We start from the raw sequence: 26,923 nt of genomic DNA, 5'->3' as shown, positions 1-26,923 counted from the left end.
AACATATCTTCATGAGGTGTTTGATTTGTTGCAGTACACAATAAAGACCAAACAGAATGTAGTGCCTCAGGCAGCACCTCCTGCCACCGGGTAACAGGGTAACCATGTGTTTATAAAGCAAGATTAACAGTCTTCCAGACTGTAGCATTAGCCCTTTCGACCTGCTCATTGCCCTGTGGGTTGTAGCTCAAGGTACGGCTAGTGGCAATCCCCTTTCGAGTCAGAGCTCATGAATGCTGAGCCTCTATCGGTATGAATGTAATTGGGAAAACCAAAAATGCTGAAAATTCTGTCAAGTGACAATGACAGATGCTGACGAGATATCAGGGCAGGGTATCGCAAAGGGAAACCTGGAATATTCTTCAATTACAGTAAGGAAATATATATTTTTGTTGTTGGAAGGTAACGGCCCTTTAAAATCTAAGCTATTTCTCTCAAAAGGTTGGGTTGCCTTGATGAGAGTGGACTCCGGAGCTTTGAAGTATTGTGGTTTGCATTCTACGCAAACAGGACAGCTTTTAGTCAGTTTCCTGACTTCTTCCAGAGAGTAAAGAAGGTCGTTAGTCCTTATATAATGGAAGAATCTCGTGGCTCCTGGTGGCACTGTCTGCTATGGATCTCTTTTAGCCCCTCAAGCTGAGTACCGGCAGCAGATTGTGACAATGTGTCAGAGAGATCATTTAACCTGCCCGGTCTGTACTGGATCTCATAATTATAAGTTGAGAGTTCTATTCGCCAGCGTACCATCTTAACGTTCTTGATTTTACTTTTGTGTTTAGTACCTGAACATGTAGGCTACAGATTTCTGATCAGTGACAAGAGTACATTTTCTGCCAGCTAGAAAGTGTCTCCAGTAGCAAACAGTTTCAATAATAGCCTGGGCTTCTTTTTTCAATGGGAGGATGTTTAAGTTCAGGTCTGCGTAATGTGCGGGAGAAGAATGCCACAGGTCTGCCCTTTTGATTAAGGGTTCCTGCCAAGGCACAATCTGAGGCATCAGTTTCCACTTGCAATGGGACATTCTCGTCAATGGACGAGAGTGCAGCTTTGGCAATTTCAGCTTTAATTTTCTCGAAAGCCTTCAAGGCCATTGGAGAGAGAGGAAAAGATTTAGTGTCAAACAGAGGGCGTGCCTTCGTGGCGTAGTCCCGAACCCATTTGCAGTAGTAGGAAAAGAATCCCAAACACCTTTTAAGGGCTTTTGCTGAGTTTGGGGGTGATAACTTCTTAAGGGAGGTAATTCTTTCCGGGTCAGGGCGAATTTCGCTCTTGCGGACAATGTAGCCCAGAATGGGTAGCTCTGTCATGTTGAACACACATTTGCCCTCGTTAAATGTAAGGTTGAGTTCTTTAACTGTTGCTTCTTTAAGTTGTTGTCGTGCTCAGCCTGTGATTTCCCACAGATAGTGACATTATCCAGATAGGGAAACGTACCTTGTAACTCGTACATCCTAACAATCTTATACATTTCCCTCTGAAACACTGACACACCATTAGTGACCCCAAAAGGTATCCTTTTAAACTGGTATAACTCCACCTCCCCCCCCCCCCCCCCGCCGCCCCCATCAGCCTCAAAGGCTGTATAGGGTTGTTCCTTTTTTTTAAATGGGGATTTGATGGTAAGCTGCTTTGAGGTCGATAGTGGAGTACATTTTGTATTGCGCTATCTGATTAATCATTTAATTGATGTGTGGCAGGGGGTAGGCATCCAGGTTAGTGTAGTAGTTGATTGTCTGGCTGTAGTCAATAGCCAGTCATTTCTTAGTGTGATTTTTCACAACTACCACCTGGGCTCGCCACGGACTCTTACTAGGTTCAATTACTCCCTCTTTAAGCAATCTCTGGGTCTTGGCTTTGATAAATTCACAATCCTCTTTGCTGTAAGAACGGCTCTTAGTGGCAATCGGCCGACACTCGGGTGATAAATCACTGAAAAGGGAGGGAGCTTTGAACTTTAATGTGGACAGACTGCAGTAACAAGCGCAGGGGATGGTAAGTGCATTTCGGGCCCACCGAAATTTAACACTACTCTGTTCATCTGAGTTTGAATATCTAACCCCAGTACCACAGGGGTGCAGAGCTCCAGCATAATAAAGAGCCACACATCAGCCAGGCAATGTCCTTGCAAATTTAAAGTAATTTTACATTTGTCCCATACAGTTTTTGTAATTTCACTACAAGCCATCGATATTTTTTGGTTCGCTGGATATCTCCGCAAATTTAAGGCTCTGGCAACTCTCTCCTGGATGTAGCTGTCATCACTCCCCGAGTCTATTAGACAATCAAGAGTCTCACCATTCACCTCCCCCTTCATAGTCGACCGTTCCAGTCCATAACATCTCCAAGCTTTGGAGTCAATTGAGCTATTACTTGAAGTCGATTCAGCCTGCTTGTCTAAAGATATCCCCTTTTCACAGTTGTCTTCCATTCCTGCAGCTCCAGGATGCATTTTCTTGGTGCTTCTCTTCTTCTTCTTATCAGTGGGAGTACTTTTCGCTTTACATGCTTTAGTAAAATGGCTGAATTTCCCACAATAGCAAATCGAGCCATGCACTTCTGTCCGGGGTGCCAGCTCTTATCACAGAAGTAGCATTTTTCAGGAGTTCACCCTTTTCCTTTCCTTCGGGGCTCCAGCACTCCTGGATGTTTCCTTTTCGGTTTCTAGCATTTCACTGGACCGCATGGCACTTCTCAGTGTTTTGGCTAGAGTGACTGCCCGGTCATAGGTTAAGGGCTCTGTCTCCAGCAGCCTCTGTCAGATGTAACTGGAGTCAATCCTGTTGACAAAAGCATCCAGCTTCAATGCATTGTGGTGTTGTTGCACATTGACTGCCCTGACATCACATTAATTTGCCAGTGAGTCGAGAGCCAATGCAAAGGCAGCATCACTTTCCCTGTGTTTCTGGTGTCTAGTCAGCAACTGGTGTCGAGCAATCACCACATTCCGTGGCGCCGCACAGTAAGCAGTCAGACGTTCCCGGGCTATAGCCAGAGTGGCAGCTCCTTGCGTTACAGCGAAAGGGACCTCACCCAGCAGAGAGTTCAGGTGGCCCCACTGTATCGCCTCATCGACCATGTTGTTTCGAGCCATGTAGTAAATGAAACAAGTAATCCAGTGGTTGAAAATTTCTCTGGCCCTCGGGGCAGACAGGTCGATTATCAGCCGCTCTGGCTTGAATGCTGCATCCATTTCTGCTAATATAATTGAAGTGCCAGTTGATGAAGTGGACAAAGACGATGTGGTCAAACAATAATCATGGCTTTTATTAGCAGAAACTCATGGTATAATAACGAAAGACAATAGATGCATATACAGTTATATCCAAGGGGAGTGTCCTTAACAGTAGAGATAATGCACAGCCAATGTTAGTACAGCAAGGCTCGCCAGAGGGGAGACAGGCAGCTTGGCAGACATTCACCACAAGCTCCCAATTTCACTCTGCCTCCATCAGTCAATGAGGTTAATGGCTGTTCCATTCTATAGGTAATAAAAGCCTGATTGTCTCACAAAGTTAGAATTTTGTGATTATTGATGGTGTATCATTCCTATGGGTGCTGCATGACCTCCAGTACTATTGTGTACTGTCAATTGGATGTATCACTGTCCAATTTGCTGCTTACACACAGATAGATGGCAAATGAAGTTGGGGAGAAGAGTTGTCAAAAAAGCTAAAAAGCAATATAGATTAGAAAGATTAATTAAAGTCTGGCAAATCGTAGATGTGAAATCTTGGGAGGAAAAATAAGCATAACATTTGTCTAAATAGTGATATTGCTAAACATTTTTTAAGTGGAAGGGTGAGGAGCCAAAGGTTGTTATATATTTGGTACCAAAGACATAGGTAGAAAATAGGATAAGGTTGTGCAAAGTGAATATTGGTATTTAGACAGAAGGCAAAGGGCAAGTCCTTAAGAATAGTATACCCTCCCTGGTTTACTCCTGGTCTCACATGTCAGTGAGGGTAGGAGTAGGTGAATAGGGCAGATGAAGTTGTGGCTAAGGAGATCTTGCAATCAGAGGGATCGACCTAGAGTGGGACTAACATCTTGGTAGTAGATCCTGCATCTCAGGATAGTTTAAACTAATGTAAGAGGTGTAGGCAGCACTGCCGCTGGGGTGGAGCCATGGAGAGCAGGGAGCAGAGACACAGTTCTCCTGTGGGGTCCAACCACACACTCCGACTGCCATCTGCTCAGTACAGGCTTTAAACAGCCTGTTAATGGAGCCAACGGCTGTTTTATTTAAAATCCCATGACCGTGGGGTCTGTGCCCAAGATGGTGGTGCCTATGATTGGCAGCAGCCATGAGGAGTTGCAGACTCCAGGGAAGCGAAGGACTAGTGCAGGGCACCAGAAAACAAGGAGATCACCACCCCCAACCCCCTTTCAGAGAAGGAGAGGCAAAGGAGATGACTCGCAGGATGGTGACCACGGCAATGGACCGGTGAGAGGTTGTGCAACTGAAAGACCCACACAGGTGGCGGGCTGTTGGCGACTCAAGGAGAGGAGCCTCCGTAGCTTATGGGCTGTTGGAGACTGGCTTGAAACTGGCTGAATGGGTACTAGGTATCGAAACCGGGACAAGAGAGGGTTTCAAGGGTGCTTAAGGGTTTCTATTCATATTGTTGGTTTGGATCTGGAGCTCAGGTTGCCGATGGTTTCAACTCTGTGGAGGCTGTGGGAGCACTGGAGGTGAATCCACAGACACTCGGTGACTCTGAGGGGAATTCTCCTTATCTGACTTTAAGAGGTACTTCAGACAATTTCTGCTGATGGCAAATCTATGTGTCTTAGACAAAACTAATTTTGTGTAATATGACACTGTTTTATTACATGAAAATAATCTTGATTCAAACACTAGTGTAGCACATGAGAGTTGAGGCAAATACAGAAATTAAAGAGAGCAAATTCAGTGGACAGGACAGAGAGGAGCATATAAAACTGATAGACTAAACTCCCTTCATTTCAATGCAAAAAGAACCTGACAAACCAGGCAGATTAACTCAGGGCATGGAACTGGAAGATTATAGCTATTACAGAAATATGGCTGAGAGAGGAACAAATCTGGCAGCTTATGTACTGGGGTATATACATTACAGTTGTGACAGTGATGAATGTAAGAGAGAACAAGGTAATCACATTTTTTGACTAGGGTGAGCAACACAGCAATGTTTGGAAAGAATATACCCAGGGGATATTCCAGTGAGGCTATATGGGTGGAACTGAAGGATAAGAAGCATTAATCATATTAAGAACATAAGAACAGGAATAGGCCCAGTGTCCCAACAAGCCTACTCTACCATTTACTAAGTTCATGGGTGATCTGGCTATGGACAGTTCCACCTACCTGCCTTTCCCCCACAACCCATACATTCCCCCTACTATGCAAAAATCTTTCCAACTGCATGTTAAATAAAGTCAGTGAAACAGCTTTCACTGCTTTTTTGAGCAGAGAATTCCATAGGTTCACACTCTGGAAAATGCAGTTCCTCCTCATTGCCATCCTGAATTTACTCCCCCAAACCTTAAAGCAGTATCCCCTAGTTGTAGTCTCATTTCCTAGAGCAAATATCTTTTGGAAATTTCAGATGTCTGTAAGAATAGTAAGATTATCATAATGGGAGATTTTAACTTTCCAAGGCTAAGAGATTAGATCAGGCAGAAATTGTTATGTGTGTTCAGGAACATTTTCACAAGCAATATTGTGACAGTTTATAGATAGGTTTTTGGGAGATAAATTGGGACAGTTGTTTTTAGTGTAGGTCACATACAAACACTTCAAAACAGATCTCATTTAAAATAGTGGAGCTCTTCTCAAGGCCAACTGCAAGAGCCTTTGCAAAAGTTTTGGAGAGTGCCCAAGAGACTTCACTAATGGATTTTGAAAAGCAACAGATCAAAGAACTTGGAGGAGTAGGTTTGGAGCTGCAGGCTGCCTTGGAGTGCAATTTGCTGTTCTAAGAGTATCATGTGGTTTTGCAAGCAGAGAGGGAGTCAAACAGGCTTTTCTCTGAGAGAGAGAGAGAGAGAGAGAGAGAGAGAGAGAGAGAGAGAGAGAGAGAGATCAGTTCTGCAGTTTTACAGTCAGCAGCAGGAGCTATGACTGGAACAGGACAAGCTGACAAGCTTGTGGAAAAACTCCATTTTTAAGATGGGCTGTGAATGCTTAGTTCAGCCTGGTCAAAGCCCTTATGGTTCATACAAGAGGAGAGGAGTGACTGTCTAATGTTTCACTTGAAATAAGAGAAACAAAAAAGTGACCTGAAAGAAAGGCTATCATCTGGAAAACCCTGATGGGGTAAATTTCTTTGGCAAGACACTGAAATGGCTGATTAAAAGGAATCAGTTGTGGGTGTGCAGCGAACAACAAATCTCTCTGAAAACCAACAAGAACCTTCCTGAGTGATAACTATTTACCTTTTAAGCACCAAAGCCTGGTGAAAATTCATAAATATTAAATTTTGTGCACAGTATAAGAATTGTCTGATACCAATGAACTTGAAGAAATGAGAAGTGAGATTGGACTGTGAATCTAATAACTTTCTGAACTTACACACACATTACATACACGTCCACTCAGAATTAGAAAGGGGTTGTTAGGTTAGTGAATAGTGATAAATTGAAATGTGATTCTGTTTTCATGTTTAAAGATAATTAAAAGTAACTTTTGTTTAAGTAACCACTCGTCTTAGTGAATATCTATTGCTGCTGGGTTTTGGGGTCCTCTGGGCTCGTAACATTTTGTTAAATGGCCCTATGAGCTAGGAGCCAATATTTGATATTCTCTAGGGAAATAAGGCTGGGCAATGTTAGTTTAAATGGACTGTATTTTGGGATCAGTGCCCAAAATTCTTTTATGTAGTTTTAAAATAGTTTTGGAAAAGCATACCACAAATCGCATTCTATAAATCAAAGTCCTAAATAGAATAATTTTGATTGGAAGAGGCTTTTTTTTCCAGTTTAAGGGGTAGCTGGCAATTGGGTCGCTTTTAAAAGTGACCTAGCTGGAGTACTGGGACAGCATTTTCTTGTTAGACTGAAGGGTAATGCTGGCAGGTGTAGGGAATTCTGGATGATAAGAGATATTGAAGCTCTGGTCACAATAAAGCAGGCATATGTCAGGTATAGACAGCAAGCCTCAAGTGAATCCCAGCTGCCTGTCCAAGGATTATTTCCACTAGTTAGGAAGTGAGCAGCCAAACGACATAGATTTTGAATTAATATCACAAAATAAAAAATTAATCATATGTAAGAGACTTCAGCCCAGACATTACTTTGTACTGCAAGTAAGTGCGAAAATATTATTTAAAGAAAATTGGATAAATATTTGAAAAATAATAAAGACAGACAGGAAAGCAGGATTCACATTTTTTTTTCTCCTGTGGGGAATACCAGTTTGACAATCCAAGGTACTTCTAATGGACAATTATATGAAGAGAAAGATGTCAAGCTTCCTGATAGGTCCTAGCTGTTGTTTTTTTGACAGCACTGTAGTAATGGAATCCTTATTGAATCCAGTAGCATCATGTCAGCTTCCTCCAGTTTCCCAAGAAAAGCAAATTCCTGGTCAATTCTATGTTTTGAATTAATCATGTTAATAAGTTAATTACATTGTTTTGAATATTTAACATTTTAGTTATATTTTAATAAAATTAATTATATTTTAATGATGTGATTAATGTTTAATAGTTTTACCTATTTGTGAATGTCTGCAACACTCAAAGCATTCTGACAGATTCTTTTGCTTGGAGGTACAACTTAAATTGCTGACAAAGCTCCATAGGGGCAAACTAATTAAAACCCAGCTTGCGGGACCTGGCTGGTGATGTAGAATTGATCATGTCCATCAGGAAGATTACTGCCAGACAACAGCAAACATGTTGTGATCTCATCCATTAATTCAGTGCTGGGGGTAAGAGTGCATATGGGGTTAGCTCGCACACTTCATTGAGGTGGTCTGAACAAAACTGTGTGATGATCTGGATTTGGACTTTGGGTCATATGGTCTTCACCATGGGGTTATAGTAATTGAAAAACAAAAAACTGAATATCCTGTAAATTCAAAAGAAAAAGCCAAATACCCTTCTCACTTATAATTTTTCCAAATTTTGATGAAGGTTTGTTGACTGAAATGTATTTCTCTCACCATATATTGCCTGATCTGTTCCATTTTTCCAGCATTTTCAATTTTATGTGTAAATGGAGTACAAAGCTCCAACCATAAATTCACCATAAATTATGTCCCCTCAATTACCCACAAAATCTAATATCCATGAGAGAATAAACATTGAAAAATATAGTGGGGAGCTCAGTAATTAATTTATAAGTAGAGGTACAACACTAATGTAAATTTTGCACTTTTTACAGTAAAGTTTCTTTTGTCCATCAGCACTCAACGATTGAAGAATTAACATTGTTGCAGTTATATTTTTGGAAGTATTTGATAAATGTATTGCTTTGAACAGTCATGTAGCAACAATATGTTGAAAATTTGGTTTAAACATTTTTATTCCATATTAAGTGTGAGGAAAGTAATATCTGTTCATGTTTTGTTACTTTAGTTGATTCCTCTGTTCTCTTTCATTGGTCTTGGAATTTCTGGTGCTGGGCTTTACTTAGCATGTATGGCAATGTTCAGTACTGATGTATGGTAATGTGAATGTTGGTTTCTTTTCTTAGTATGCCTAATTTATGAATAAAATATAAAGTATAAAAACCAAATGTTTATACTTAACCTGTATAAACCACTGAATTTAGATTCCATGGAGTATTGCATTCAATCCTAAGCATTACCAAAGAACCATAGAACACAAGAGCACAGAAACAAGCACTTTGGGTCTTCTAGTCTGTGCTCAACTATTATTCTGCCTAGTCCATATCCCTCTATATATCTCCCATTTATGTACAGTTCCTTAAAAGTCCAAAATTGAGCCTCCATTTTCAAATTCAGTGCAGCTCGATCCACACTCTAACCACTCTGCATGTAAAGATTTCCCCTCATGTTTACTTTAACTTTTTTCCCCTTTCACCCTTAACCTGTGCCTTCTACATTTTTATCTCTCCTAAACTCAGTGCAAAAAGCATGCTTATTGATTCCCATCATAATTTTATTTACCTCTATCAAATCTTCCATTTTTTTTTAGACATACACACAGTAACAGGCTATTTCAGCCCATGAGCCTGTGCCACCCAATTACACCTGATTGACCTATAGTCCCGGTACCTTTTGAATGGTGGGAGGAAACTTGAGCCCCAAGGAAAATCCATTCAGACATGGGGAGAACATACCTACTCCTTACAGACAGTGCAGGATTCGAACCCCGGTTCAGATAGCTGGCACTGTAAAGAGATTGCATTAATCACTTCGCCAACTATGCCATCCTAAACCTTCTATGCTCCAGGGAATAAAGTCCTAATCTGTTTAACCTTTCTCAGTAACTCAGTTGTTCAAGTCTCAACAACATCCTTGTAAATCTTCTCAGTACTGTTTCAATCTTATTGATATCCTTTCTGTAGTTAGGTGACCAAAACAGCACACAACACTCCAAATTGTCCAACTTCACCATAACATCCCAACTCCTATACTTAAGCTAGTGTGCCAAAACCTAATCTACATGTGATAACACCTTCAGGGAATTATGTCTCTGTATTCCTAGATCCCTCTTTTCTACTGCACTCCTCAGTCCCCTACCATTGGCCATGCATGTCCCACCTTGGTTTGCACTTCCACTGTGCAACACCTCATATTTGTCTTCATTAAATTCCATCTACTATTTCACAGCTCATTTTTTCAGTTTGCCAGCTTTGAAAGCCTTCCTTGCTGTCCATTGCACCTCCAATCTTTGTGTCATCTGCAAACTTTCTGATCCAATTTACCACATTATCTCTTATACCTTTGATGTAGGTGACAAAGATCAATGGACCCAACACCTATCCTTGAATGATACCACTCGTCTCAGGCCTCCAGTCAGGGAGGCAATCATCCACTGCAGCTTTCAGGCTTCTCCCATAAACCCAATGTCTAATCTGATTTACTACCTCATGAACAATGAGAGATTGAACCTTCCTGTCTAATCTCCCATGTGGGACCTTGTCAATGGCCATATTAAAGTCCATAAAGACAACATCCATAGCTTTTCCTTTATCAGCTAACCTCTTCAAAAAACTCCACAAATTGGAGGAACAACATCTCATAATCAGTGAACCGGTGCGGACTCGAAAGGCCAACAGTGCCTGTTTCCGCTCCGTAAATGGTTATATGGTTATATTCAGTCTGGGCACATTCCAATTGGAAGTCATTAACATTGACTTCTCTGATTTCTTTTAGCCCCCGTCAACCCATATTTCCCCATTACTTATTTCCTGTAGCTCTGTCTCTGTCTTTCTTTCTCTCTCTCTCCCCCCCCTCCAACTTTTTCCTTTGTCTCCTTTACCCCTGCTCTGCATTCACTGAGCCAAACTCCCCACCTCCCTTCCCCAGTCAATTTTCACCTTTCCTTTCTCCTGGCCTCTTCTCTATATCCAATTAACACTTTTTGTCTGTTGGTCTGTACTAATTCCCCCTGTCATTTCTTTTATTTAGTCTGCTTTTTATTTTTTTATAGATACCTTGAAGAAGGACTCAAGCATGAAACCTTGGTAATATATCTTTACCTTATATGGACACTATGAGACCTACTGAGTTAATTTCTAAAATTATGCTAAATGCAAGGTGCTCAATTTGTTAAATGTACAACACAATGTGCTTTAAATGCATATATTTAATGATCATGTACTTTTATCCTAGTTAAAAATAGTATTATGCTCTTTAAGATCTGTTTTATGCTCGCTTTAAATTTTACAAGCAAATTAAATCTTATTGTGATCAATTGTGCATGATACGCTTAATACACGTGAGAATCAATCAGGTCAATAAAACAATGAAAGTTCTTGCTTTATTCTTTACATTCAAAATGCACAATATAACACACTAATTGTAAACAATAAAGTAAAATGAAGGGAATATTTTATCTCATTTAATTGATAAATGACATTTAATTAATAATGTTATGAAAAATATAGCATGACTTTCTGCTTCAAGTTGACATCAAAACAACACTGAAATGGAAACATCCTCTGCTGAAGCCCAATATGCAGGGACTTCAAAAATCCCTCTGACCGTCTCCATTTCTCCTTCTTTGAGACATTCATTTAAAGCAATCACTTTGACCAATCTTTGTTGAATACTTTTCAAACGTTTGATAATATCCATGTGAACTTAGGAATGTTTTACAATGTTGCAACCACTATCCATTTCAAAGTTATTATGATAAAGATGTAAAATATCAGAAGAGACTAAATGTATATTGTAAGGAATTTAACATAACATAACATAACAATTACAGCACGGAAACAGGCCATTAGGCCCTTCTAGTCCGCACCGAACCAAACACCCTCTCTAGTCCCACCTCCCTGCACAATGCCCATAACCCTCCATCTTCTTCTCATCCATATACCTGTCCAACCTTTTCTTAAATAATACAATTGACTCCGCCGCTACTATTTCTCCCGGAAGCTCATTCCATACGGCTACCACTCTCTGAGTAAAGAAGTTCCCCCTCATGTTACCTCTAAACCTCTGCCCCTTAATTCTTAACTCATGTCCTCTTGTTTTAATCTTTTCTCCTCTTAACGGAAATAGTCTATCCACATCCACTCTGTCTATCCCTTTCATAATCTTAAATACTTCTATCAAATCCCCTCTCAACCTTCTACGCTCCAAAGAATAAAGACCTAATCTGTCCAATCTCTTGGTTTACATTCTGGTAAACCTTCTCTGCACTCTCTCCACTCTGTTTATAACCTTCCTATAATTAGGCGACCAGAACTGCACACAGAACTCCAAATTAGGCCGCACCAACGTCTTATACAATCTCAACATCACCTCCCAACTCCTATATTCCATGCAATGATTGATAAAGGCCAGCATACTAAAAGCCTTCTTCACCACCCTATTCACGTGAGTTTCTACCTTCAGGCAACGATGTACCGTTACTCCTAAATCTTTCTGCTCTTCTGTATTCCTCAATGCTCTCCCATTTACCACATATGTCCTATTCTGATTCTTCTTACCAAAATGAAGCACCTCACACTTATCAGCATTAAATTCCATCTGCCATTTTTCAGCCCACTTTTCTAAGCAGCCCAAATCCCTCTGCAATCCTTGAAAACCTTCTTCATTATCCACTATTCCACCTATCTTAGTATCGTCTGCATATTTACTAATCCAATTCACCACCCCATCATCTAGATCATTAATGTATATAACAAACAACAATGGGCCCAATACAGATCCTTGAGGCACACCACTGGTCACCGGCCTCCAACCTGACAGACAATTATCCACTACCACTCTCTGGCCTCTCCCTTTCAGCCAATGTTCAATCCATTTGACTATCTTAAAATTTATACCTAAAGACTGCACCTTCCTAACTAACCTTCCATGTGGTACCTTATCGAAGGCCTTACTGAAGTCCATATAAACAACATCCACTGCGCTACCCTCATCCACATTCCTAGACACCTCTTCAAAAAATTCAATCAGATTGGTCAAACATGACCTTCCTCCCACAAATCCATGTTGAGTGCTCCTGATCAGACCCTGTCTATCCAGATGTTTATAAGTACTATCTCTAAGAATTTTCTCCATTAATTTACCTACCACAGACGTCAAACTTACAGGCCGATAGTTGCCAGGCTTCCTCCTTGAACCCTTTTTAAATAACGGAACCACATGCGCAATGCGCCAATCCTCCGGCATTCTTTACCCATTCTTATTTAACATCCTAAGGAAGTTAAATGATCACATCTAAAGTTTCCAACAAAATAAAACTTATCCAAAAGAAAGCTACTTAAAACTCCAGGAGAACAAGCTCAAGTATTTTTCAAGCCTCTTTTTAAAAGACTGAATAAATGGCAGTAGCCTAACTTTTTCTGTATTTTGTTGCAAGTGCAAACTGATTTTATTTCCAAAAAATATACTTGCATAGTGTCAGTCATGTTGATACATTCTTATCCATGTACATTTTACATTATTCTCTCAATGCACCGTTACCACAACTGTGGCACCTTGTTTCTACATCTTATCATTAAACATACCTGTCTAGAATTTTTTTTTGCCAACAAGAGTTCATTTTTTAAAAACTCATAATGTCAGTCATATATATATACATTCTCATCAATGTACATTGTCACATTTGTTCTCTCAATATCCTGTTACCACCACTGTGGCATCTTGTCATTTCTCCCCCCGGCTGTTGGTTACGGGGCTTCCCCTGAGTCTCAGCCCCTCAGTGCCTAGTAATAAGAGGTCTCTAGACTTCTTCTCCACAATGCCCTCGCATTTTCTGCACCAAGCCTCAGCGCATCTCTCAGCACGTACTCTTGCAGCCTGAAATGTGCCAGTGAGCAGTATTTCTGGACTGGCATCTCAGTATGCTGAAAGACCCGTAGATTTCTGCCAAATCAAAGTGTGTCTTTCACCAAGTTGATGGTCTTCCAACAGTTTTGGATGTCTGACTTAGAGTGTGACCCGAGGAACAGTCCATAGATCAGAGATTCCACTGTCACGTTTTCATTGGGGATGAACCATGACATGGACACTTGCATTCTTCTCCAGATGCTTTTTGCAAATTTGCATTCTGCATAGAATTGGTCGACAGTCTCCACTCCATTGCAGCCATCCTGAGGACAATGTGCATGGAGGGTGATGTTCTGGTTGTACAAGAAGGATTTCATTGGGAGGGCTCTTCTCACCACCAGCCAGGCCAAGCCCTGGTGCTTGTTTGTGAGCCCTGACAATGAGGCATTCTGCTTGATGACATAGATAGCCTACTTAGGGAATCATTCCACCAGATCCATCGAATCCTCATCTCTCAGTTTCTGCAAAACTTCCATGCTGACCACTGTCTGATGGCCTTATGGTTGAAAGTGTTGTTCCTCTGATATTTCCCCTCAACTCACCTCCACTCAGCTTAATCAGATGTTCTCTGGTTTTGGTCATTGTTATCCTAGGATAACAGTGCTGGCTTTCCCCTCTATCTAGGCCTCTGATAATCTTATACAGCTCAACTAACTCCACAGAGAAATTTCCTAGCATGTTCAACTTTTCTTCACAAGATATGCTCCCTAATCCATGTAGCATCTCGGTAAATCTCGTCTTCACCTTTCAAAAGCTTCCACATCCTTTCCTTAATGAGGCAACCAGAATTGAAAACAAAGCATTTTATGGAGCTTCAGTTCTTTAACTCCTTCCCCCAACTAATGATGGCCACCATTCCATACACCTTCTTAACTACCCTAGCATTTTGTGTGATAATCAAGTGATTTATGGACTTTGACCCCAAAATCCCTCTGCCCCCTCAACACTGCTAAGAATTCTGGATTAAGCATGTACTCTACCTTCAAGTTCAATATTCCAAGGTGTATATTTTCAGGATTGAACTTCATCTGCCAGTTCTCTGCCAATTCTGGACCCTATCTATATCCCGCTGTAATCTTAGACAACCTTGTATGCTATCCACAACACATCCAATCTTCATGGCATCAGCAAACATATCCACTCCTCCACTTCCTCATCCAAGTATTTTTTTTAAATCACTAAGAGCAGGGGTCATAGAACAAATCCCTGCGGAAAAGCATGACTAACTGAGCTCCAGGCAGAAGTTGCTCCTTTTACTATCACCCTCTGCCTTTTGTTGGCAGGTCCATTTCAAATCCACAGATCCCAGCTTCTATGGATGTCATACCTCATGACTTTCTGGATGAGGAAGTTCCCGTCTAATGCCATCATAATTAAACATTCCCCCAAAAAGACCACTTGCTTATTTTGTCTATTGCTATCCTTGTCTATGCTAAAGGTTAGGGAGCTGTGGTGTCTGTCTCTGACATGCTTACCCACCAAGAGGTCTGCCACCTGACTAGGTTCAATGTCCAATATATGCTTCAGTATGATCTCTCCTCTGGTTCATCTGTCCTCATACTGTGCCAGCAATCCTTCTCGGACACTTAAAACAAATTCCATGTTCTTATGATTTTGAGATAATCTGACCTTTCTTGATGTTTCAAAGCCAGGATAAGAGTAAGGAAGAGGATTAAAAAAAATCCCTTCTCGTCTCAACGTAATTGAGCTCCGAATAAGACTACAATTTTAAAATGTTCTCATCTGCTGCATTATTCCATCTCTATTTTTTGATTTCTGTGATATTTTTGTCCCTGAGGTGGATGGCCATTTTGTTTAATAGTGGATAACCTTTCATTTCAACCAGGCAATAATATAGCAGAATTCTTTGTTTCAGTTTTTCAAGACAAATTATGCATACTGCATCACAAAGTACAATAAAAGATTAATTTAACAGAAAATGGTTATGATGTGAACACAAATTATGTGGTTTGGTATTCTGTTTCTATTTATTTTATGATGATGTTATTTCTATTTTGGCTGTGCTTATCTGGGTTTTAAAAAGATATATGAAGAAAGTACAATGAAATATTACCTCCAGAAAACAAGACAGCTGAAAGTTTCATCACATGAGACAGGGACGAAATTAGTTGCTCCCTAATAATCCCACTTAAATAAAGATGAATTGAATAAAGATGGATAATAAACAGAGGCTTCAAAATAAGTTATTTTTGTGCAGAGATTGATCATACACTTTGAAAGTTTTGGCTCTCTTCACCCATCCATGTCACTTGTAGGAAGGAGACCATGGCATATCAGTATGGATTGAAATATTCAGCTTTGTGACAGCAGTGACATCTGTGTGGGAAAAACAAGTGTTGCACACTTGCAGAAAGTCCAAGTGTTCTTCAGAAAATTATGAAATTAATTTAGAAAATTTTAAATTCAAGTCCCTGTTCCTCCATAAAAATCCAACAAGTTCAGTAAAAATAGCCTGCCCGATATTGAAGCCACATTTAAAAAATTTTGACAGCTAAAATTAAGATCAAGATCATTTTTTTTCTATTTTAAGTTTGTGTCACAAATTGTATATTTAATCTTGATAGTTGTTGGTGTTGCAATAAGTAAGACTTGTTGATGAATTACAGAAACATAATTAATTTCAAGGTGACTCTCTTCTGGAATAATAAATGGATGTAGCTTGCCTGACACACAAAAAAAAACCCTCCATTGTTAAGTGAACATTTTGGACAATAAGTAGTGGGTAAATTATTGGAGGGTATTCTGAGAGATCGGATATCCAAGTAATTTGGACAGCCAAGGGCTGATTAAGGATAGTCAGCATGGATTTGTGTGTGGCAGGTTGTGTTTAATGATTATTATGGAGATTTTCAAGGAGGTTACCAATAAAGTAGATGAAGGAAAGGCTGTGGATGTTGTCCACATGGCCTTTAGTAAGGCCTTTGACAAGGTCCCACATGGAATGTTACTTCAGAAGGTTCAGACACTAGGTATCCATGGGGAGGTTGTAAACTTGATTCAAACTTGGCTGAATAGGAGAAGACAGAAAGTGACTAGTGAAGTGCCTTAGTGCTGGGACCATTGTTGTTTGTTGTCTATATCAATGGTCTGGATGATAATGTGGTAAGTTAGATCAGCAAGTTGCTGATGACACTAAGATTGGAGGTGTTGTAAACAGTGAAGAAGGCTCTCAAAACTTACAGAGGGATCTGCACCAACTGGAAAAATGGGCTAGAAAATGCCAGATGGAATTTAATGCAGACAAGTATGAAGTGTTACATTTTGGAAGGACAAACCAAGGCAGGATATACACAGTAAATGGTAGGGAACTGAGGAGTGCAGAGGAACAAAGGGATCTGGGAATACAGATAAATATTTCCCTGAAAGTGGTGTTACAGGTAGACAGGGTTATAAAGAGAGCTTTTGGCATCTTGGCCTTCATAAATCAAAGTATTGAGTACAGGAATTGGCATGTCATGGTGAGATTGTATAAGATATTGTTGAGGCCAAATTTGGAGTATTGTACGTAGTTCTGATCACCAAACTACAGGAAGGATATCAGTAAGATTGAAATATTGCAGAGTAGATTTACCAGGATGTTGCCGGGTCTTCAGGAGTTGAGTTACAGGGAAATATTAAACAGGTGAGAACTTTATTCCTTGGAATGAGAAGAATGAGGGGAGATTTGATAGAGGTTTACAAAATTATGAGGGGAATAGACAGAATAAATGGGAGTAGGCTCTTTCCACTTAGACTAGGAGAGATAAATACAAGATGACATGGCTTTGGGGTGAAAGAGGAAAGTTTTAGGGGGAACTTCTTCACTTAGAGAGTGGTGGGAGTGTGGAATGAGCTGCCATTTGATGTGGCGAATGGATAGATACATGGAGGGGTGAGGTCTGAACAGTTATGAAATAGGTGTAGGATAGTGGAATTAGTGGAATTATGTTTCAGCACAGACATGAAGAGCCAAATGTCCTGGGTTTTTTTTGTGCTGTAGTGTTCTATGGTTCTAAGATAGTGATCCCCAAGAATTTAAATGTTCTCACCCTTTCTACATCTGATTTCCCAATGATCACTGAATCATACACCTCTGGTTTTCCCTTCCTAAAGTTTACAATCTGCTTATTATTAACATTGAGTGAAAGGTCATTGTTAGTACCATTCAGCCAAGTTTTCAGTCTCTCTCCTGTATGCTGAAACATCACCCCTTTTTATATATCTCATTACCATGATTTTGTCAGTAAAATTGTATATGCTGTTGTTGTACCGAGCCACACAGAGGTAGAGCAGAGGGCTAAGTACGCAACCCTATAGTCATCCAGTGCTGATGAATATTGTGGAGGAGATGTTCTTGCCAATATGTACTGACTGTAGTCTGGAGGTGAAGAAATGCAGGATCCAATTGCACAATGTGGTATTAAAGTCCAGGTCTTGGAGTTTCCTGATTAGCTTTGAGGGGACGATAGTGGTAAATTTCAAACTGTGATCAATAACGAGCATCCTGATGTATGCATCTTTTCTGTGTAGGTGTTCCAGGGTTTTGTGTGGAGGCAGTGAGATTGCATCTGTCATAGACCTGTTGCTACTTTATGTAATTTGGAATGGATCCAGGTTGCCATTTTGACAGGATGTGATATGCTTCAAAATCTGCCTTTCCACACACTTCATCACTGTGGATGTGAGTGCCACTGGCCAATAGTTATTTAGACAGGTTACCACTCTCTTTGTGCACAGTGGGATGACTGAAGAATGTTTGAAGCAGGAAGCTACCACTCCCCATTGGAATGAGATATTGAAGATATTGGTGAATACATCGACCAGGTGGTCAACACAGGTTTTAAATATGCAACCAGGTATTCAGTCCAGACCAGATCCTTTCCTTGGATTCAGTTCTCCTGAAGGCAGCCCCCATGTCATCTTTGAATACTGATAATAGAGGATCATCAGGGGACATGGGGGTATGCAGTGGTTCATCCTTGTCCTGGTGGTCAAATCAGGAATAGAAAACATAAAGCGCATCAGGGATTGAAGCTTTACTATCTCCTAGTACACTGGATTGCTTTTGCAGCAGTTTTAAGTCTTGGGAGATGGGTTTCCATAGGTCATACCTGAACCTTGTGTAGTATTCTTAATCTCTGGACTTAAATGCCTGTGATCTAGCTCTCAGCAGGTTTTGGATATAATTATTCATCCAGAGCCTCTGGTTGGACAAAACCCTGAACGATTTGATGTAGACACACTCATCATCAGCTGTTTTAATAAAGTCCATAATGGCTCTAGTGTAATCATTCAGATCCCCAGTGAGTTCTTGAACATCACTAAATCTACTGACTCGAGGTAATTCTATAATTGGTTTTCAGCCTCTTATGATCACTTTCTGGCTGTGCTGATCTCCTGATCCAGTCAGTTAAATTGGTAACCATACTCAAGATAAAGTATTAAGCATTATTTTTCTTGTCCATCACTCATTCTCCAGTAAGAACTTGACATCTAGTCTTACATGTTGGAGACAGAGGTGTGGAGATGCTGCAGTAGCAGTGGTTTTAGAGCTTCTCTTTTTCTCCTTGCTTCCTCCATTCTATCTTCCTGGTGTCAACAAGCACTGCTTTTATGCCAGTACGCCACATAGGACAATCTAATGTGTGCTGTTCCCAGTGGTATGTGCCAGTGTTGAAAGTCTAGGAATGTTCTAAGAGAATCTTTGATTTTTTTTTCTCTTCCCTTCTTGATCATTTGCTTTCAATTTATTATTTGGATTCAGCATGATGCTGAAACAAGCCAATAAAGACCTCAACAATGAGGACGCTGTTTACATCTGGTACCGCACGGATGGTAGTCTCTTCAATCTGAGGCGCCTGCAAGCTCACACCAAGACACAAGAGCAACTTGTCCGTGAACTACTCTTTGCAAACGATGCCACTTTAGTTGCCCATTCAGAGCCAGCTCTCCAGCGCATGACGTCTTGTTTTGCGGAAACTGCCAAAATGTTTGGCCTGGAAGTCAGCCTGAAGAAAACTGAGGTCCTCCATCAGTCAGCTCCCCACCATGACCACCAGCCCCCCCACATCTCCATCGGGCACACTGAACTCAAAACGGTCAACCAGTTTACCTACCTCGGCTGGACCATTTCCTCTGATGCAAGGATCGACAAAGAGATAGACAACAGACTCGCCAAGGCAAATAGCGCCTTTGGAAGACTACACAAAAGAGTCTGGAAAAACAACCACCTGAAGAAACACACAAAGATCAGCATGTACAGAGCCGTTATCATACCCACGCTCCTGTTCAGCTCCGAATCATGGATCCTCTACCGGCATCACCTACGGCTCCTAGAACGCTTCCATCAGCGCTGTCTCCGCTCCATCCTCAACATTAATTGGAATGACTTCATCACCAACATCGAAGTACTCGAGCTGGCAGAGTCTGCAAGCATCGAATCCATGCTGCTGAAGACCCAACTGCGCTGGGTGGGTCATGTCTCCAGAATGGAGGACCATCGCCTTCCCAAGATCGTGTTCTATGGCGAGCTCTCCATTGGCCACCGAGACAGAGGTGGACCAAAGAAGAGGTACAAGGACTACTTAAAGAAATCTCTTGGTGTCTGCCACATTGAGCACCGCCAGTGGGTTGATATCACCTCCAAACGTGCATCTTGGCGCCTCACAGTTCGGCGGGCAGCAACCTCCTTTGAAGAAGACCGCAGAGCCCACCTCACTGACAAAAGACAAAGGAGGAAAAACCCAACACCCAATCCCAACCAACCAATTTTCCCTTGCAACCTCTGCAACCGTGCCTGCCTGTCCCGCATTGGACTTGTCAGTCACCAACGAGCCTGCAGCAGACGTGTGGACATACCCCTCCATAAATCTTCATCCGTGAAGCCAAGCCAAAGAAGACGATTATTTGGACAGTATCGGCTTCATATTCCTTCATCAGACAGTCTTCTAACATGTCCTTCCCATTTGAAACATGTCCTTCCCATTTCATCTGTGATTATTTTAACAGTGCATGGATGCTGGGAAGGTTTGTTTGGGACAGAATTTGAGTGTATGAAATCTTGTCTTGTCACTTGATATGAAATATTCTGCATTGATAGGTTATGTCAGTCTGCCACGTCCTGCTGTGCAAGCATAGAATAAGGTTGGGTATCAAGTTCAAGTTTATTGTTTGTGTACTGAGGTACAGTGAAAACATTTGTTTTTCACACTATTGAGCAAGTAGACCCATCATATATAAGTGCAGTTTAAGCAAGTAAATGGTCATGCCCACCTTATTCTATGCAAAAGTGTATAGAGTAAGATGGGTATGACACAAATTCAGTTGGTTCTTTCTCTTTGTTCTCTTACTTTATTTCTCAGTCTTCCAAAACCAGAGCTGCTTTTTGCTATTCTATCATACAGAGAGAGGCTGTATAAGCTTGGTATTTATTCCCTGAAGCTGAGGGATGACTTTATAGAAGAATATATACAATCATGAGGTACATGGACAAATCATTAGTGACATCTTTTTGTCAAGATAGACAAATATATTTTTCATTCCTGGAATCATCCTTGTGAACCTCCTAAGAACTGTTTCCAACATCAGGACAACATGCTCACAGTGAGGTTTCATCAGTGGCTTGTAAAGCTTCAACATCACATTCCTGCGCTTATATTATATTCCTCTTGAAATGGATTTCAGTATTGCAAGGTTTCTGTTTCCTCAACAGTACCTGCTCTACTATCTTACCTTCATAACCTCTGCAAACTTGGCTACAAAGCTATTCATTCCATAATCTAGATCATTAATATATAGCATAAAAAGAAGTAGCCCCAACACTGATCCCTATGGAACATTACTAGCAACTGGCAGCCAATCAGAATACGATCCAAGTTCTCTGACTCTTGCTGCAAAACTCTCATCTGCACTTGACTCTTGGACCCCTTTTGGAAAATCACATTAGTTTTCTGGAAGTTGGACACCCTCACTGAGAATGATGAATCTGTTTAACAGAACTCAGGTGAGGATTTTCCTGCGGTCAAGTGTAAAGAAATTTCTCTGTGATTATGGCAGACTTGGTAGGTTCCCTTTTGCTTGTGTGTAATTAAGCCATCCTTTAAGTTCTGAAGTATTTTTACTTGTTCCTGCAAGGAGCTTAGTTGGTTTCTGAATCAACACAAGAGTCAACCCTGCTCCCCAATTCATTAAGATCATGGGTGAATGAGCTCTGAAATCAACTCCATCTGCCTGCCTTTGCCTCTAACCATTAATTATCCTACTACTGCAAACATCTATCCAACTGTGTCTTAAATACATTTAATGAGACAACCTCTATTGCTTCCTTTGGCAGAGCATCATACAAATTCACGACTCATTGGGAAAAGCAGACCAGCCTGTTATATGCCACTTATCAGTGCACGGGATGCAAACTGCTAGCCAACACTGGAGCTCAGCTCAGTATCTTCCTGCCATCTTCTTACGAGCGGGAATCACGAGTGCCTCAAGCTGATTTGCGTGCCGCCAATGGCACTATGATTAGTGGTTATGTTACCAAGTCGATACAGTTGGTATTAGGTGACACACCTTACTGATGGGCTTTCACGCTAGTGGCTGTAGGACAGCCCATTTTGGGAGCAGACTTCCTGAGGGCACATGACTTGTTGTAGACGTGAAAAGGGCACCATTTGGTCCATGCCACCACATTACATACATGCCCACTTTCTCCAGTCATTGGCTGGCAACACTGCTACATATGTAAACTCTCACCACTGATGATTTTGCAAAGTTATTAGTAGAGTTTCCTGTACTAGTTACAACAGATTTCCATTTATTCTCTCCATGTCATGGAGTTCAACACTACCGGTCCTCCCCTACATTCCAAGGCATGCAGACTTCCTCCTAACTGGCTACTACAGGCCAAAAAAGAATTCAAAACTATGGGTGAACTAGGCATCATCCAAAGGTCCAATAGTCCTTGGGCATTGCCATATGGCTCCCAAAACATCCAGTAGCCTACGATGTTATGGAGATTACCGCAACAGTGCAACTGTGCCGGATTGGTATCCAATACCACACATTCAAGATTTCACCACTGTTACGGAGTCCAGAGGACCCAAAAACCAGCAGCAATAGATCTGCACCACAACACAGGGTTACTTCAACAAAAATAGTTTTTATTCATAATTGAACAAGAAAACAGAATTAAACTTTAACTTATTACTTAACCAAACTACTTAATCCCCCCTCTAATACTAAGTGCAGGTGTGTGTAATGTGTATTTAAGTATATAAAAGTTATTTGGATCACAGTCCAATCTCACTGATTGCAGGCAATTCTTGTACTGTGCACAAAAGTTAGCAATAACAAAGTTCACCAATCTTTGGTGCTTAACAGGCAAATCATTACCACTCAGAAGGATTCTTGTTGGTCTTCAGAGAGAGATTCCTTTTGTTCCAGCATGTCTGCACCTGATTCATGTTTAATCAGTCTTGCTGACGAAATTTTCCCCCTTCAGAGTTCTCTAGATGATCCTCCTTCTTTCAGGACACCTTTCAGACAGTCAGTCTTCTCCTTTGACCAGGCAGTCTTCCAAAAGTATGATAGTTTTGTCCTTCTGGAACTGATTTCTGTCTCCTTTCTCTCTGTTTCACGCCTTCCCTCTCTGAGAGCAAAACTGTTCAGTCTTTCTGCAACAAAATCACATGCCTCCCAGGCAAGCAGTATGCTGCAACTTTGTTGCTCTTTTTTGCAAAAAAGCACTCTGCAAAAGTCCTGCAAATATTCAGTGTTTTAAAATGTGTGTGTGTGCAAGCTGCTCTAGCAATTCCACCCAAGCCACCTCTAAATACTCTGTCACACCACCAACCTCCATGGCAATCATATCTTCTCGAAGGTAGACTTAGTAAAAGGTTATCACCAAATCCCTGTCCACCTGGAGGACATCACTAAAGCAGCTATTATTGCTCCATTTGGTCTATTTGCGTTTCTGAGGATTCCTTTCAGCCTTAAGAATGTGACTCACGCATTCCAAAGTTTAATGGACACCGTCATGAGAGATTTGCCTTTTATTTTCACCTACCTTGATGGCATCTTAGTGGTCAGTGAATCAACACAATAGCACAGACAACACTTGTCACAATTGTTCCACAAGTTTCTGGATTTTGTTCTTTCTATCAACTTTGCGAACTGTGCATTTGACAAACACACAACTGACTTTTTGGGACACAGGATTTCAAACGCAGGCGCAACCCCACTTCCAGATAAAGTATCAGCCATTCAGCCCCTCCCAAAACTCACTACAGTTAAAGGGCTAGAGAATTCCTGGGAATGGTTAACTTTTATTACAGGTTCATCCCAGAAGCTGCCAGGATCATGAAGCCCTTGTTCCACATCCTCACCGGCAAACCTAAAAACTGCTCTGGACAACAAAGGTGACAGGAGTACTTGACAAATGAATTGAGGCGCTTTCATAAGTAACCATGTTGGCCCATCCCTATATGCATGCCCCATTTGTGCTCACATCAGACACATCGGACATCGCTGTGGGAGCAGTCCTAGAACAGAAATTCAGCGGTCACTGTCAACCCCTGGCGTTTTTCAGCCGCCACCTACGACCACCTAAATTAAAGTACAGTGCTTTCGACTGGGAGTTGTTAACGCTTTATCTGGCCATCAAACATTTCAGATATTTTCTTGAGGGCTGGCATTTTACTGACCATAAGCCTTTAACGTTTGCCCTTGCCAAGATTATGGATCCCTGGTTGGTGCGCCAACAGAGGCTGATGCCTTGTCCAGGACAGAGGTCAATGTGATTACAGGAGGGCTGGATCTCTGGACTCTCACAATAGCCCAACAAGAGGACCAGGAGGTACAAGTTTTCCATACAGCTATTACAGACCTCGTCTCAGTCGACATTCTATTGGGCCCCAACCAGGTGAACATACTTTGCGATACTTTAACTGGCCACACATGACCAATCATCCCATTGTCTTGGAAGAAGAAACTTTTTGACCACATTCACGGCCTATCCCATCCATCTGTCCACACAGCCGTCAGTTTATATCCTCAAAATATGTCTGGCATGGCTTAAGGAAGCAGGTCATTCACTGGGCATGAACCTGCCTCTCCTGCCAGGCAGCTAATGTACAACAGCACACCTGAGCACCGCTTCAATAATTTCCACCTTCGACTCAAAGGTTTCAGCATGTACACATTGTGGGCCCATTGCCCATGTCCAGAGGTCAATAGTATATGCTAACAATGGTTGACTGTTTTCTCTTGACCTGGGTTGCTCAATTCGGAGAACCAGTCCATCTAATCTCTGACAGGGAAACTCAGTTTACTTTAACCTTGCGGGAAAACTTGGTGATACTTTGCGGTATCCAATTACACCATACTATGGCGTACCACCTGTAGGCTAATGGGCTAGTGGAACTTTTCCAACAGCATCTGAAACAAGCCTTGTGGGCAAGACTTCATGGGCCTCAGTGGGCAGATGTGTTACTGTGGGTGCTGTTGGGTATTAGAACAGCACCTAAGGAAAACCTGGAGACCCCTTCAGTAGAATTACTTTACGGCACTCCACTCCTAGCACCAGCAGACATCACTCTTTCTCCAGCCAAAGATAGATCCTCGGTTACAGAGGAATTACAAGAACTAAGAAACAAGATGGGTTCCCTGGCTCCAGTTCCAGCAACTCGTCATGGATCACCGCCTACACATGTTCCTGCTGCTCTCGACTCCAATTCTTATGGCTTTGTTCAACATCCATCCCATGCTACAGTCTTGCAGCAACCTTACGGGGTGGCCTTATAAAATGCTGCAGCACATTAGATCTATGGTGCTATTGGACATTGGTGGTCGACCAGAACTTTTTACACGAGACAGACTGAAGCCTGGATAGTGCATGTCCCACCTTCCAAGTGCCGGAGACGCCGTCCTAAAATACCCAAAGTTGTTATATTGCAGCTGTGGGGTGGGGGGAGAGGGTGACGTGACAGACTGAGCAGCCACACAGCTGGACAGGCAGAAATGTTGCACTGAGTGGCTGGCAGAGAATGGTGTGGGCTCCCCTTCTTTGCCCAAGAGAAGCCCGCGATTGCAGACCCATGTGGATTGACAAAGCACGTTGCTTTCCTTCTCGCATGTTGCCAGAGAGACAATGACTCTGCAGCGCGCTAACTTCACTCATCTTTGTGAAGCTCGCTGATATCACTCCCCTTTATGAAATGTGCTGACATTACTCCTCTTTATGAAATGCACTGACATCACTCCCCTTGATGAAGTGCGGTGAGATCACTCCCCTTTGTGAAATGTGCTGACATCACTCCCCTTTATGAAGTGTGTGATTGTTTAAGATAAAAACAATTGGTAGTTGACCTTTCTCTGGTAGCTGTGTTTCTTGAGCTCTGCAGTCCCATTAAAGAGGTTTTTTTTTCCAATGTTCTAAGTGGCTGGTGAAAAACTATTTACCAAACTCAGAAATAGGGATCTTTCTGATGATGGAATAATGTCGAATTCCATTTACAGCTCCTCAGAAAATGAAACACCAGCCTATATTTTAATATTTCATAAAACTTTCAGATATAATTTATGATGTATATGTAGCAATTACGGTAATTGGAAGCATAGGTGAATTTTCACTTTACTCAACTAAAATTCCAGTGATTTTAAAAATATACAAGGTTCTCGTATAGTCAGGTTATTTTCAAAGATATGATCCTTCATGTTTTAAGTAGAACTCTATGATCTCTGCTGCACTAGTTAGTGCAAATATCATGCCATGCTGAAAAAATTTGGAATTATGGAGAAACAAAATTTATTTGTGGTCATTTGTGATGTGTCCATATATATGCAAAAATGTCTGCAATTTTCATTTCACTTTGAGATTTGTTTCAATAGAACTCAATTTCAGAACTGGGTTTGATTCTGAGGATAAATATTTGTGAAAGACTTTCAAAATGTGAAATTTCATGTGTGATTTTTGAAAAATAATGTCAATGACCCTATTTGACTTTTGACTTGGAGTTTGTTACTGACTCATTTTTATTGGAATGACAGCCAAATAAGCATTGATGAGAAGTCTAAGACAGAAAATAACCTGATGTGGGCAGCTCTGAAAGAAGCAATTACAAAGATAGCAGAAGGGACAGGGATATTTGGAAATGTTGCAATATGTTCAACCCAGTAATTGACTCTTAGCTGTTATTTTTTTAAACTTATACGCTACTCTTTTATTCTTTGTGGAGTGAAGTTGGCAACTTGCTACATTTTCTTAAATATTTCCATGTGAATCAACTATTGTACCCTCCATAATGTTTGGGACAAAAAAACAACTTTTTTCCTTTATTTGCCTCTGTGCTCCACAGTTTTAAATTTGTAATCAAGCAATTCACATGTGATTAAAGTGCACATTCTAAATTTTATTAAAGGTTATTTGTATACATTTTGGTTTGTCAATGTAGAAATTCAGGGCACCAAAAT

General features: G+C 41.1%; 1 long non-coding RNA gene across 2 annotated transcripts in view; it reads right to left on the bottom strand.

The window, feature by feature from the left end:
* The window catches only part of LOC138751451 (uncharacterized), a 52,927-nt gene extending 27,282 nt beyond the window's left edge, over positions 1 to 25,645 (bottom strand). For both annotated transcript variants that reach the window (XR_011349943.1, XR_011349944.1), the window contains exon 1: positions 25,356 to 25,645. This is a non-coding gene — a long non-coding RNA (uncharacterized lncRNA). The remainder of the gene's footprint in view (positions 1 to 25,355) is intronic.
* Positions 25,646 to 26,923: the final 1,278 nt, after the last annotated feature.

The sequence above is a fragment of the Narcine bancroftii genome, chromosome 1 (genome assembly GCF_036971445.1).
Source record: "Narcine bancroftii isolate sNarBan1 chromosome 1, sNarBan1.hap1, whole genome shotgun sequence".
Classification (NCBI taxonomy): Eukaryota; Metazoa; Chordata; class Chondrichthyes; order Torpediniformes; family Narcinidae; genus Narcine; species Narcine bancroftii.
The sequence above is the reverse complement of the archived record's forward strand: the minus strand, read 5'-3'. Positions and strand labels throughout refer to the sequence as shown.